This window comes from Trichosurus vulpecula, chromosome 8, assembly GCF_011100635.1.
Source record: "Trichosurus vulpecula isolate mTriVul1 chromosome 8, mTriVul1.pri, whole genome shotgun sequence".
In the NCBI taxonomy this organism is placed as follows: Eukaryota; Metazoa; Chordata; class Mammalia; order Diprotodontia; family Phalangeridae; genus Trichosurus; species Trichosurus vulpecula.
In genome coordinates, this window is record NC_050580.1 from 52,054,032 (window position 1) to 52,064,898 (window position 10,867).

A 10,867-nucleotide genomic window follows, 5' to 3' on the forward strand; every position below is an offset into this window, starting at 1 on the left:
ACCCACCACCAATCTTAGACTGATGGAAGTCTTGTGGTCTTTCTGCCCCGGATCCAATGTAAGCTGTGCTTCTTGAGAACAAGGACAATTTCAATTTTGTCTTCATGTCTCCAACATTTAGCACAGTGCCTGGCATATGTGGAGTGAGGAACCAGAATGGTGATGCCATAGGAATTGGGAATTCCTAGGTGAGAAAAAAAGTCAACACCTCTACAATCTCATAGTGTTCAAGGGATGCTCAGAGCACTGAAAGGTTGGATTACTTTCTCAAGATCACACAGCCAGCATGCATCAGAGACAGGATTTGAACCCAGATTGTTGCTGGTTTCTAGGCCAGCCCTCTATCCACTACACCATGCTGCCTGGCATATCATAGTGCCAAATAAATGTCTGTCAAATTGAAAAAAAAATTATATTTATTTCATTAAAAATTTCCTAATTACATGTAAAAAAATTAACAATTAAAAATTGAGTTCCAAATTCACCCCCTCCCCCTCCCTGAAAAGGCAAGCAATTTGATATATTATACATGTGAAATCATACAAAACACATTCCTATATTAGCCGTGTTGCAAAAGAAAACACCAAAAAAAACCCCCAAAATAGTGTTTTTAAAATACACTTCAGTCTGCACTTAAGGTCATCAGTTCTCTCTGGACATGGAGAGCATATTTCAGCAATGATCCTTTGGAATTGTCTTGGGCCCCTGTCTTGATCAGAATAGCTAAGCCTTTCGCAGTTGATTATCCTTATAATATTGCTGTCAGTGTGTGTAATGTTCTGGTTCTGCTCACTTTGTGTGAGTTTATATAAGATTTCCTAGGCTTTTCTGAAGCCATGCTGCTCATCATTTCTTATAGCACAATAGTACTCCAGCAAAATCACATACTACAATTTGTTCAACCATTCCCCCAAATGATAGGCACCCCCTCAATTTCTAATTCTTTGCCACAATAAAAAGATTTTTGTACAAATTGGTCTTTTTTCCCCTTTTGTAAATATTTTTGTATGAATAGGTTCTTTTCCTTTTTCTTTGATCTCTTTGGGATACAGGCCTGGTAGTGGTATTGCTGGTTAAAAGGACATGCACAGGTTTATAGTCCTTTGGGCATAGTTTCAAATTATTCCCCAGAATGGTTGGACTAGTTCACAACTCCACCAACAATGCATTAGTGTCCCATTTTTTTTCTACATCCCTTCCAGCATTTGTCATTTTTCTTTTCTGTCATATTACCTAATCTGATAGGTGTGAGGTGGCATCTCAGAATTTAAAAGGCACTTTAGAATGTGGCAGGGAGGAGATGGGGTTTGCCTGAATGTCCTTTGCATTAGAACCAGGACCACAAATGTGAGCTTAGATGTGTTTGGGGGTTCATGGAAACTTGGCCCTGGCTGCTATAAGACTTAGAAGGAACCCCGTAAGTTAGATATGGGGACTTCTACCCCAAAAAAGCAGAGACCCAAGCACTTGGTGAGGCTGACGTCAATATCCACCAGTAATTAAGTTTGGCTACAGCTGTGTAAGTCTTGACTGGAGACTTACCACAACTACCCATTTAGAAAGCATTTGCTACTAAATAGTGGGAAAACTGGAGTTGAGGACTTATCTCTCATGCCCCCACTGTGAACGCAGTTCTGTAAAGACATCGATCAGATTTGGATGTCTTTACAAAGGTCTGTTTATAAAAGGTCAGTTTTCATAAAGAGCCTTTTACAAAACCTTAATACGAAGAGATTAATATAGAACCTGCAGTCTGGATTTAAAACTACAGCTCTAGTGCAGGAGTTTACCTTTTTTCTGTCATGGAACCTTTCTATTTGAAATGTTTTTTAAATGCATAAAATACATAGCATTACAAAGAAAATAATTAGATTGCAATAGTTATCAAAATATGAAAAAGTTCCTGTCCTAAAGGCAGACTGGGATGTGGGGAGGCAGGGAGAATTACTAAGAACCAACGTCCCTCTATCCTCTTCAGTTCAAGAAGATATAAACATAGCAAGGGACCCAAGTGGCCTTCAAAGCCCAGCTGTTAGGAATGCAGCAAAATGATCCTTCTTCCTATTAGTACCTGTCCCCTTCTCTGAGGAAAGAGACCCACTACAATTAGCTAGCTATAGGGCAGCAGTTTTGAACAGTGTCTGGAAGAAAACCTGGTGTTCTTTCACCACATACCCAGTTGGAGGAAGCACTTCCCAGAAATGTTTGGCCTTCTCCCAACTAGAGTTTTTGTTTTATCTTTCCTCACCCCAAGGCTTTAGCAGCTAGAAATCTTTAAGCTCTTTAACTAAAAACACAAGCTAGCCACCCCATAGAATGCCAACATAAGACAGAAGACCCAGGAAGTAACAGCAATAGGACTTGGGACCATAAAATCTTAAGGGTCTTCATTAGGAAAGATCCCCCATGTAGGTTGCCTGAGCTATATCCTCAATGAGCTGCACTATATTCTTTACTAACTTACCTCCCCCTTCTTTCTACCTTCTCTTCCCTCACCCCCCCCCCTTTTTTTCATTCCAGTAGTGTAGGTATGAGACAAGGATTGGGGAGGGGGGCATCCCTTGGGCTAAGGGACTGTGTTCAAGTCTGAATCATGTGGGCCAAGCCCATGATCTTGATCAACATGATGCCAATGCCCCGAGCTGGGGAAGGAAGAGCGGGCCTCAGAGTCCCTATAACCCAAGCTGGGGTCTCTCTCCAAGTCCTCATGAGGCTGACAACATGAGCTTGGCTACCAGAAGTCAGGCTCCCCATTTGTAGGAGAAAGGGGATTAGAGTTGTTGACTCCACTAGCTGTACCTGAGCTAGATACCCAGAGCTGAAGGCCTAAAGGAGATGAGAGTCCTAGAGTAGCTGTGCTAATGTAAAGGGAAGATTCTTGTGATTCTATGACAGGAATTCTTAACCTAGGATCTGTGGATAGATGTCAGAAGGTTCATCAGCTTGTGTGTGGGTGTGGGCGGAAAGGCATCCTTATTTTTATTAACCCATCTCTGAAACTTAGCATTTCTTTCAAATATTTAAAAAACATTATTCTAAGGAGCCCATACATTTCACCAGATGGAAAAAGTTAAGAATTCTTGATCTAGAGGTGACTGGAATTCCTTCCTTCCCCCTGGAGAAACAGATCAATATTTCTTTCTTTCTTTTTCTTCCTTACTTTCTTTTTTCTTTTCCTTTTTTTTTTTTTAAAGACTAGGTCTCCCTATCTGGCCCAGGCTGGAAGCAGAGGGGCCACTCGCTGGTCTGGCTCCACTCGTGCTGGGGTAGCTTTGATCTGATTCACTTCCAGCCTAGGCTGGTTTGCCAACCTGGTGCCAAGGGCTCACCACCTTCTCACTGAATTTAGTGCAGACATTCCATCGACCTTCACCCGACTGCAGCTCAGAAGCTCTGAGTTCAAGAGTTCTACCAGCTTCAGCCTTCCTGATTAATGGGATTATAGGCCTGAGCTACCAGATCTGGTTTAGATCAATATTTCTGAGATAAGTGAACTGGGTCCTGTGTCATTCTCCCCTTCTCATCCATTACTTCTGCCAAAAGATAAAGTTGTGGACGCTGCATTGATCCCCAATCTCAAGTCTGTTTTACACTCTCATTAATGTGGTTTTCTAACCAGAAGGTCTTCATGCTTAGCACAGGCCCTGGTACACAGTAGGCACTTAATAAATGTTGATTGATGATTGATCGAAGTAAAGCTTGAGTGACCACTTCTCAGGCAAAATGAAAGTTGAACCAGAGAGACTCTGAGACTCTGATAGCAACAGGGAGAATAAAAACCAACCATGATTCCACCTCTAGCTAGAGAATCCCTTTGGTAAAAAGTGAACTTTCACTTCTGTTAACTATTTCCATAGGTCTGTGCTGTCTCTTGTTTTAGCCCTCCACTGCTGCAGGTTACCATCTAGACAAACTTTTTCACCTCCTCACACTTTCCTTGCATGAGCCCATCCATAATTTCTGACTCTTCCCAATGGGGGGATGACTTCTTCTAGATTTATGAAGGAGATTAATAAACAGTTGTTCATAGGATCACAGATCTAGAAGAGCTCTCCAACCCAGAGACCCACAAAGGTAAAATGACTTGTCTAAGGTCATTCAGGTAGCAAGTGGCAGAGCCAGGATCAGAATTCATACCCTAGCACTGCAAGCTCCAGTGCTCTTTCCACTGTGCAACACTGCCTCCTGGTGGGTGACTTTAAATATTTCATGGATACCTGTGTAACACTTAGGTAATTTCTCCCTGCCAGGCCCACCTCTCCCCCAGCCCAATTCTTTCAGGTTGTATTTGTCCTTAATGCTCTTTTACACTACTCCTTGGTACTCAAGTCATTGCTGGTAAATTTACCACCGCCTCCTTATCCATGGTGTTTTTCTATTGCCCAATGGGTTACATACAATATTGATTCTTCACAGATGGAATAGATTTGATTATACAAATTAGCATCCCTTCCAGTGCTTCTTGCCCAATTGGGCATTTGAATTCCTAGGATGGGGTCCCCAGAGGGGGAAGCTGACTACTCCTCCCCTCAGGATTCTAGGGATGATTCTGAAGGAATGTGGCTTTTAACATCCGAGGTCCTGAACCCCCATCAGTGGGCTATGTTCAGTATTATCAAACAACCAGTTGAACTCCATTAACTTCTAGAAAAAAATTTTAAGTCTGCTACTAAAAGACTACTAATAAGATACAGCAAAAAGAGTTGGTACAAAATACTCCCCCAATAATGGGGGTTTATTCTTTTCTTCTATACATAGGGTACCTGGAGAGAGCAAGCTCCAACTTAAAGTACAATGCGCAGTCACAGCAACATTGTGCGATGATCAACTTTGATAAACTTAGCTCTTCTCAGCAATACAAGGATCTAAGACAATTCCAAAAGACTCATGATGGAAAATGCTATTCGCATCCAGAAAAAGAACTATGGAGTCTGAATGCAGATTGAAGCATTAGTATTTTCTCTCTCTCTCTCTCTCTTTTTTTTTGGGGGGGGGGGTTTCTTTCTTGTGGTTTTTCCCTTTTATTCTGATCCTTCTTTCACATGACTAATATGGAAATATGTTTACTATGATTGTACATGTATAATCTATATCAGATTGCATGCCATCTTGGGGAGGGGGGAGGGAAGGAAGGGGGGAAATTCAGAACTCAAAATCTTATAAAAGTGAATGTTGAAAACTAAAAATTAATTAATTAAAAAACTTAAAAGTGTTTCTCACAGGCAAAGAGGCCTGTGAGAAAAAAATGTGACAAAGGGGTAATTCCTGGCCCTAGAATTCCATTTTTCCTCTTGCAGAGCCCTTGGGAATTTCCCCTTAGTTGCAGTTCCCTTACCTCCTGGATAGGTAGCCCCTCCTGGGCTACTGTGGGTCAACGCCTGTTCAGTCAGCAGCAGGTACTTCTCTCTGCCACTAGGGGTCTCACTTCCTGAAGCAGTTACAATCCCTTAGATAACTGTTCATACCCACTTGCAGGTGCTTCCTACTGTTGGCCACTACCATTCTGGTGGGCATTGCTACAACTTCCAGGCATTAGTGATTCCCCTAATGGGACCTATGGATCTCCTTAACTCACCAGGTCATCTGGGTATTCCCTTCTCAGAATATTCACTTGCCTAAGATTGAGAAAGAAGATACACAAAAGAAGCAGTTTGTGGACACATAGTTGCCACATGGGAAAATGCAACCCAATGCCCTCTCCTCCACCTGGCAGCTCAAGGCAGCATTGCCTCTTTGAAGCTGCAAAGGAAAGAATAAGAGAAATTAGGTCATCTCTTCATATACATCTCAGTTCCAGCCCAACACCTCCTGAGTCTTTATTCCTTCCAGTCAGTTAGAGTTTCCGTCATCACCCAGTATGAAATCGTCAGGCTTTAACAGTCAGAAGTAGGCTCACCAAAGTCTCTGTGGGTTTGGACTAGAAGCAGATAGAAAATCTCTGTGAATCCTTCAAAGATTAGCTGGCATAAGCTAATTCATCCCTGCTAAATGAAGACAAAAGGATTTATTTTTACAACAGCAAGCGATGTCTCTGTAACCCAGGGAGAGATCCTGTGCAAAAAGGTTTGAACTGCGGGTTAAATCTCAAAAATGAAAAAAAAACTAACTTGGGTAAAAATAGTAACGTAAACATGTGGTTGGAGGGAATACTTGACTCAAAGGAATCACGAAATCACAGGTTTATTCAAATAAATATCATGCCACAGTGTGGTGCAGTGGAAAGAATGTTAATTTTGGAGTCGGAGGATCGGGGTTCAAATCCTGTCTCTGGTTACCACTTGAAGGTCCTTGGGCAAGTCACGGCCTCCAAGAGTCTCAGTTTGCTCATCTGTAAAATGTGGGAGTTTGACTAGATGACCTGGAAGTTTCCTTCCAGCTTTAGGTCCTATGAACATATCTGATAAAGGTCAAGGAATTTTTATATCTCTAAAGGAACAATGTTCCTCACTAAAAAATAGTCAAAGTACTTGAATGATTCTTGGAGGAAGAAATACAAATTGTTAATAAGTTAATATTTGAATAGTTCATTGAGTCTGTGAACTCCTCAACATGGGTTAGACAGTGAAGACTGAAAGCTATTCACACCTTTTCATCCTGTAACATTTTTTTTCTTTTTTTGTTTTGTTTTGTATTTTGGGTCAGGCTAGTGGTTTTATCAGTATGGAAACTCAGTGCAGATTACAATAATAACAAAAGCTAGCACTTATATAGTGCTTTACAAATATTGTCTCATTTTATCCTTACCCGTTATTATCTCCAACTTACAGATGAGGCAGACAGAAATTGGTTAATACAGCTGGTAAGCGTTTGAGGCTTGATTTGATCTCATGGCTTTCCTGACTCCAGGACAAGCACTCTCCATCGCACCACCTACCTGTACTTTCATTGGTAATTTATAATCCTAGAGAATTGAAAGGTTGAATGAGTTATTACTCAGCTCTCTGTGTCAGAGGCAAGACTTCAACTAAGAACTTCCTGACCCCAAGGCCAGTCCTCAGCCCACTAAGTCACATTTCCTCTCTCATGGTCCATATCTTTCCATTAAGAATCATACATTGTAGGGGCAGGTAGGTGGCACAGTAAGTAGAGCACCAGCCCTGGAATCAGGAGGACCTGAGTTCAAATCTGGCCTCAGACACTGGACACATGTACTAGTTGTGTGACCTTGGGCAAGTCACTTACCCCCAATTGCCCTGCCAAAACACCAAAAAAGAAAAAAAAAGAATTATTCATTGTAGCTGAACAAGCTGTATATGATTGGGATGGAATACTGTTGTTCTATAAGAAATACTGAGCAGGATACTCTCAGAAAGAACCAGAAAGACTTACCTGAACTGATGCAAAGTGAAATGAGCAGAACCAGAAGAACATTGTACACTTGTAACAGCAACATTGTAATGATGATCAACTGTGAATGATTTAGCTATTCTCGGCAATACAATGATCCAGGATCATTCCTAAGGATTTATGACGAAAAATGCTGTCCATCTCTAGAGAAAGAACTGATGGAGTCTGAATGCGGATCAAAGCATAATCTTTAAATTTTATTTTTCTTGGGGTTTTTTGGTCTGTTTTCTTCACAACATGGCTAACATGGAAATATGTTTTGCATGTCAATTTGCTTGCCATCTCAATGGGGGGGGAGGAGGGAGAAAATTTGGAATTCAAAAAATTTTAAGACAAATGATAAAAATAGTTTTTACATGTAATTGAGGGGGAAGTAAAATATTAAATAAGAAAAAACAATTTTAAAAAGCTAATAGAAAATAAATGGAAAATAAAAATAAAATTTAAAAATTAAAAAAAGAATTCTCCACCATGCTAGAGACCTTCTGAATCTTTTAACATTCCCTGGGTATCAGTGCTATGCTCAGGCATTTTATTCCTTGTTTTGCAATCTGGCTGGCTGCCAGCTCTTCTGAGTATATATTTCATGGATGATATCTTTTACATGACTTCTCAGATGTACAAGTCATCATTTTGGTAATACAGAGCTTCTACCCAAAAAACAAATTGCCCGTGAAGCTGGGCAATTTCTAGAGAAATCCAAATCACAGCAGCCTTAAAGGAGACTATTGCTCAAATTATCACCATGACCTCTTAACTGGTTGCCCTTCCTTAAATCTCTCCACTCCAGTCCAACCTCCGAGTCAATTAGCATTCATTAAATCCCTACTATGCGGCAGGCACTGTGCTAAGCACTAGGTATATAAAGAAAGGGAAAAACAGTTCCTGTCCTCGAGGAGCTCACAATCTAATGGGAGAGAGAACATGCAAGCAACTATATACAAACAAAAGGTGAACAGGATAAATTGGGGATAATCTCAAAGTAAGAGCCCTGTGATTAAGAGAGACCAAGAATTGCAGAAGCTGGGACATTAGTTGAGACTTGAAGGAAGTCCAGGGAGACAGAAACAAGGAGAGAAGGAAATCCAGGTATGCCAGACCATGTGAAAATGCCTGGAATCAGGAGATAGGGAGTCACTGGACCAAATAGTACAAGGAGGGGAGTAACATGTAAAAAGTGTGGAAAAGGAGAAATCCAGATTACGAAGGGCTTCGAATGCCAAACAGGATTTTATATTTGATACTGGAGGTGATAGGGAATCGCTGGAGCTTATTGTATTGGGGAGTAACATGGTCAGATCTTTGCTTTGGAAAGATCATTTGACAGCTGAATGGAGCTTGAACTGGAGTGGAAAAAAGGAGACACAGAGACCAACCAGCAGGCCAGCGGGATAGACTGGGGCAGAAGTGATGAGAGCCTCCACCAGTGTTATGGCAAGGTCAGAGGAGAAGGGGGCATGAACAAGAGGTATCAGGAGAAGAGAACTGACAGGAATTGGTAACTGATTGGATGTGGGAGGAGAATGAGGGAGTCAGAAGTTAAGGCTGACACCTAGATTGTGAGCCTGGGAGGAGGGTGATTGCCTTTGTAATAGGGAAGTTAGGAAGAGGAAGAAGCTTGGGGGGGGGGGGGCACGTGCAGAGGTAATGAATGCAGTTTGTGCCTGCTGAGTTCAAGATGTCTACAGGACATCCAGTTCAAAACGTCCAATAGGGAGGAGACCTGGGAGTCAGATCTAGAGCCCAGAGATTGGATAAATAGATATAATAATAATAATAGATCTTCCTACTGATGATAATCGAATCTCTGGTACATTAAAGAAAAGAAAAAGGTCCCAGGACCTTGGGGGAGTGCAAAAGGAAAACATATTAATAAAATACATATATATGTATGTGTGTGAAATGGGTAAGGAATAGATAAGGTCTTCCTACATTTTTAAGTTTTATCCATGTTTTGTTTTTACGTTACATTTTACAGATTACTCCCATTTCATAGGAAGTTTCTTGTAACAAAGTAAAACAATAAAAGCAGTCATTACGGTGACCTCACGTGAAAGTGCATCAACATTTCCTACCTCTAGCATCGCCTACTTCTGTATTTAAAAAATAATAACAAAAAACCCCCAGAAATCAATTTTCTCTCTCCCTGCTACCTGATTAAAAAAGAAAGAAAACAAATTTCTTGTAACAAATATGCGTAGGTAAGTAAAAAAAATTCCTCCAATGGCTTTATTAAAAAATCTAGATGTCGCATTCTGCACCCTAAATCCATCACTTCTCTAAAATGGATGAATTATAAACAGTCTTACTGATCACAGTTCTTACAGCTCTCTAAGTTGTTTGCTTTCACAGTTTAGTATGAATTGTTCTTCTGGTTCTGTTCATTTCGTTCTTCATCATTTTTATAAAAGTTTTCTAAAATAGTCCTCCTCTGTTTCCTGCCCCCTCTTCCTTCCATATTGGGGAAGCGTCCAAGTAACAGACCTGAACAGGGTCTATCCAGGCAAGCTCTGTGTGCATGCATAAGCAGTCTGTCTAGAGGAGTGGAAACCTGGTCTAGAGGGAAGAGGGCTGGATTTGGAGTCACAGGACCTAGGTTTCTATCTATGCTTCACTTCCTTTAGGACTTTGGGCATGTTATAGAAATCAAAAGAAAAAACTCCAAGACACAGTCAATCAAGTAAAAAGATTTTCAACTTGTTGGCAAGGGTGATCCACACAGAGAGTGCCTATGTATAACCTAAGTTGGATTTTACTCTGAGGTTTCTTTTATGTACAGAAAAATAACAAAATCAAAGGAAAAGATTTCTTTATTCTGATTGGCTGTGCCAACAAGACTAAAGCATACATGGGAATATAGGAAAGCAAACTTATTCTAAGAAACAGCTGCTTTTAAAAAGATAAAAATGATCTATCCACAATTAACTGCAGCTAATGTGCCTTTTGTACAAACAGGATAGAGGTGATGATATATGGTGCAGACAATTAACTGCATCAAAGAGATCTATCGGAGGAGGGTAAAAGGTACCAGATATTTTTTCAGCTAAGCATTGACATACATCAGGCTCGCTCAGCAAACTATAGCCATCTTGTAATTATTTCAAACTAAGATGGAGTTTCTTAGTTAAGTTCCTTTTTTGCTAAGTCACTTTTCCCATTCTGGGCCTGTTTCCTCTTCTGCAAAATGGTGGGGGGTGGTCCAAAGCAAAGGTGTCAAACTTCCAGCCAGTGGCCCCTGAACCAGGTTAAAATGTAATTGGGAAATATTTAATAAAACAAATAAAAATTCAATGGCATGTAAATGATATTAATTTGTAGTTTTCAAAGTCAGTATGTGGCCTCCAGGCATTGTTTCTATTTCAGTTTGACACTATTGGGCCAGAGGACTGAATTTGAATAAGCGTGTAATCCACCTCCAGCCTGGGAGGTGATAGTCTTAAAATGCTGAATCAGACATGTTTTTGGACATGGACAATGCGTGAATTTGTTTTGTACGACTATGCACGTTTATTATGAGGGT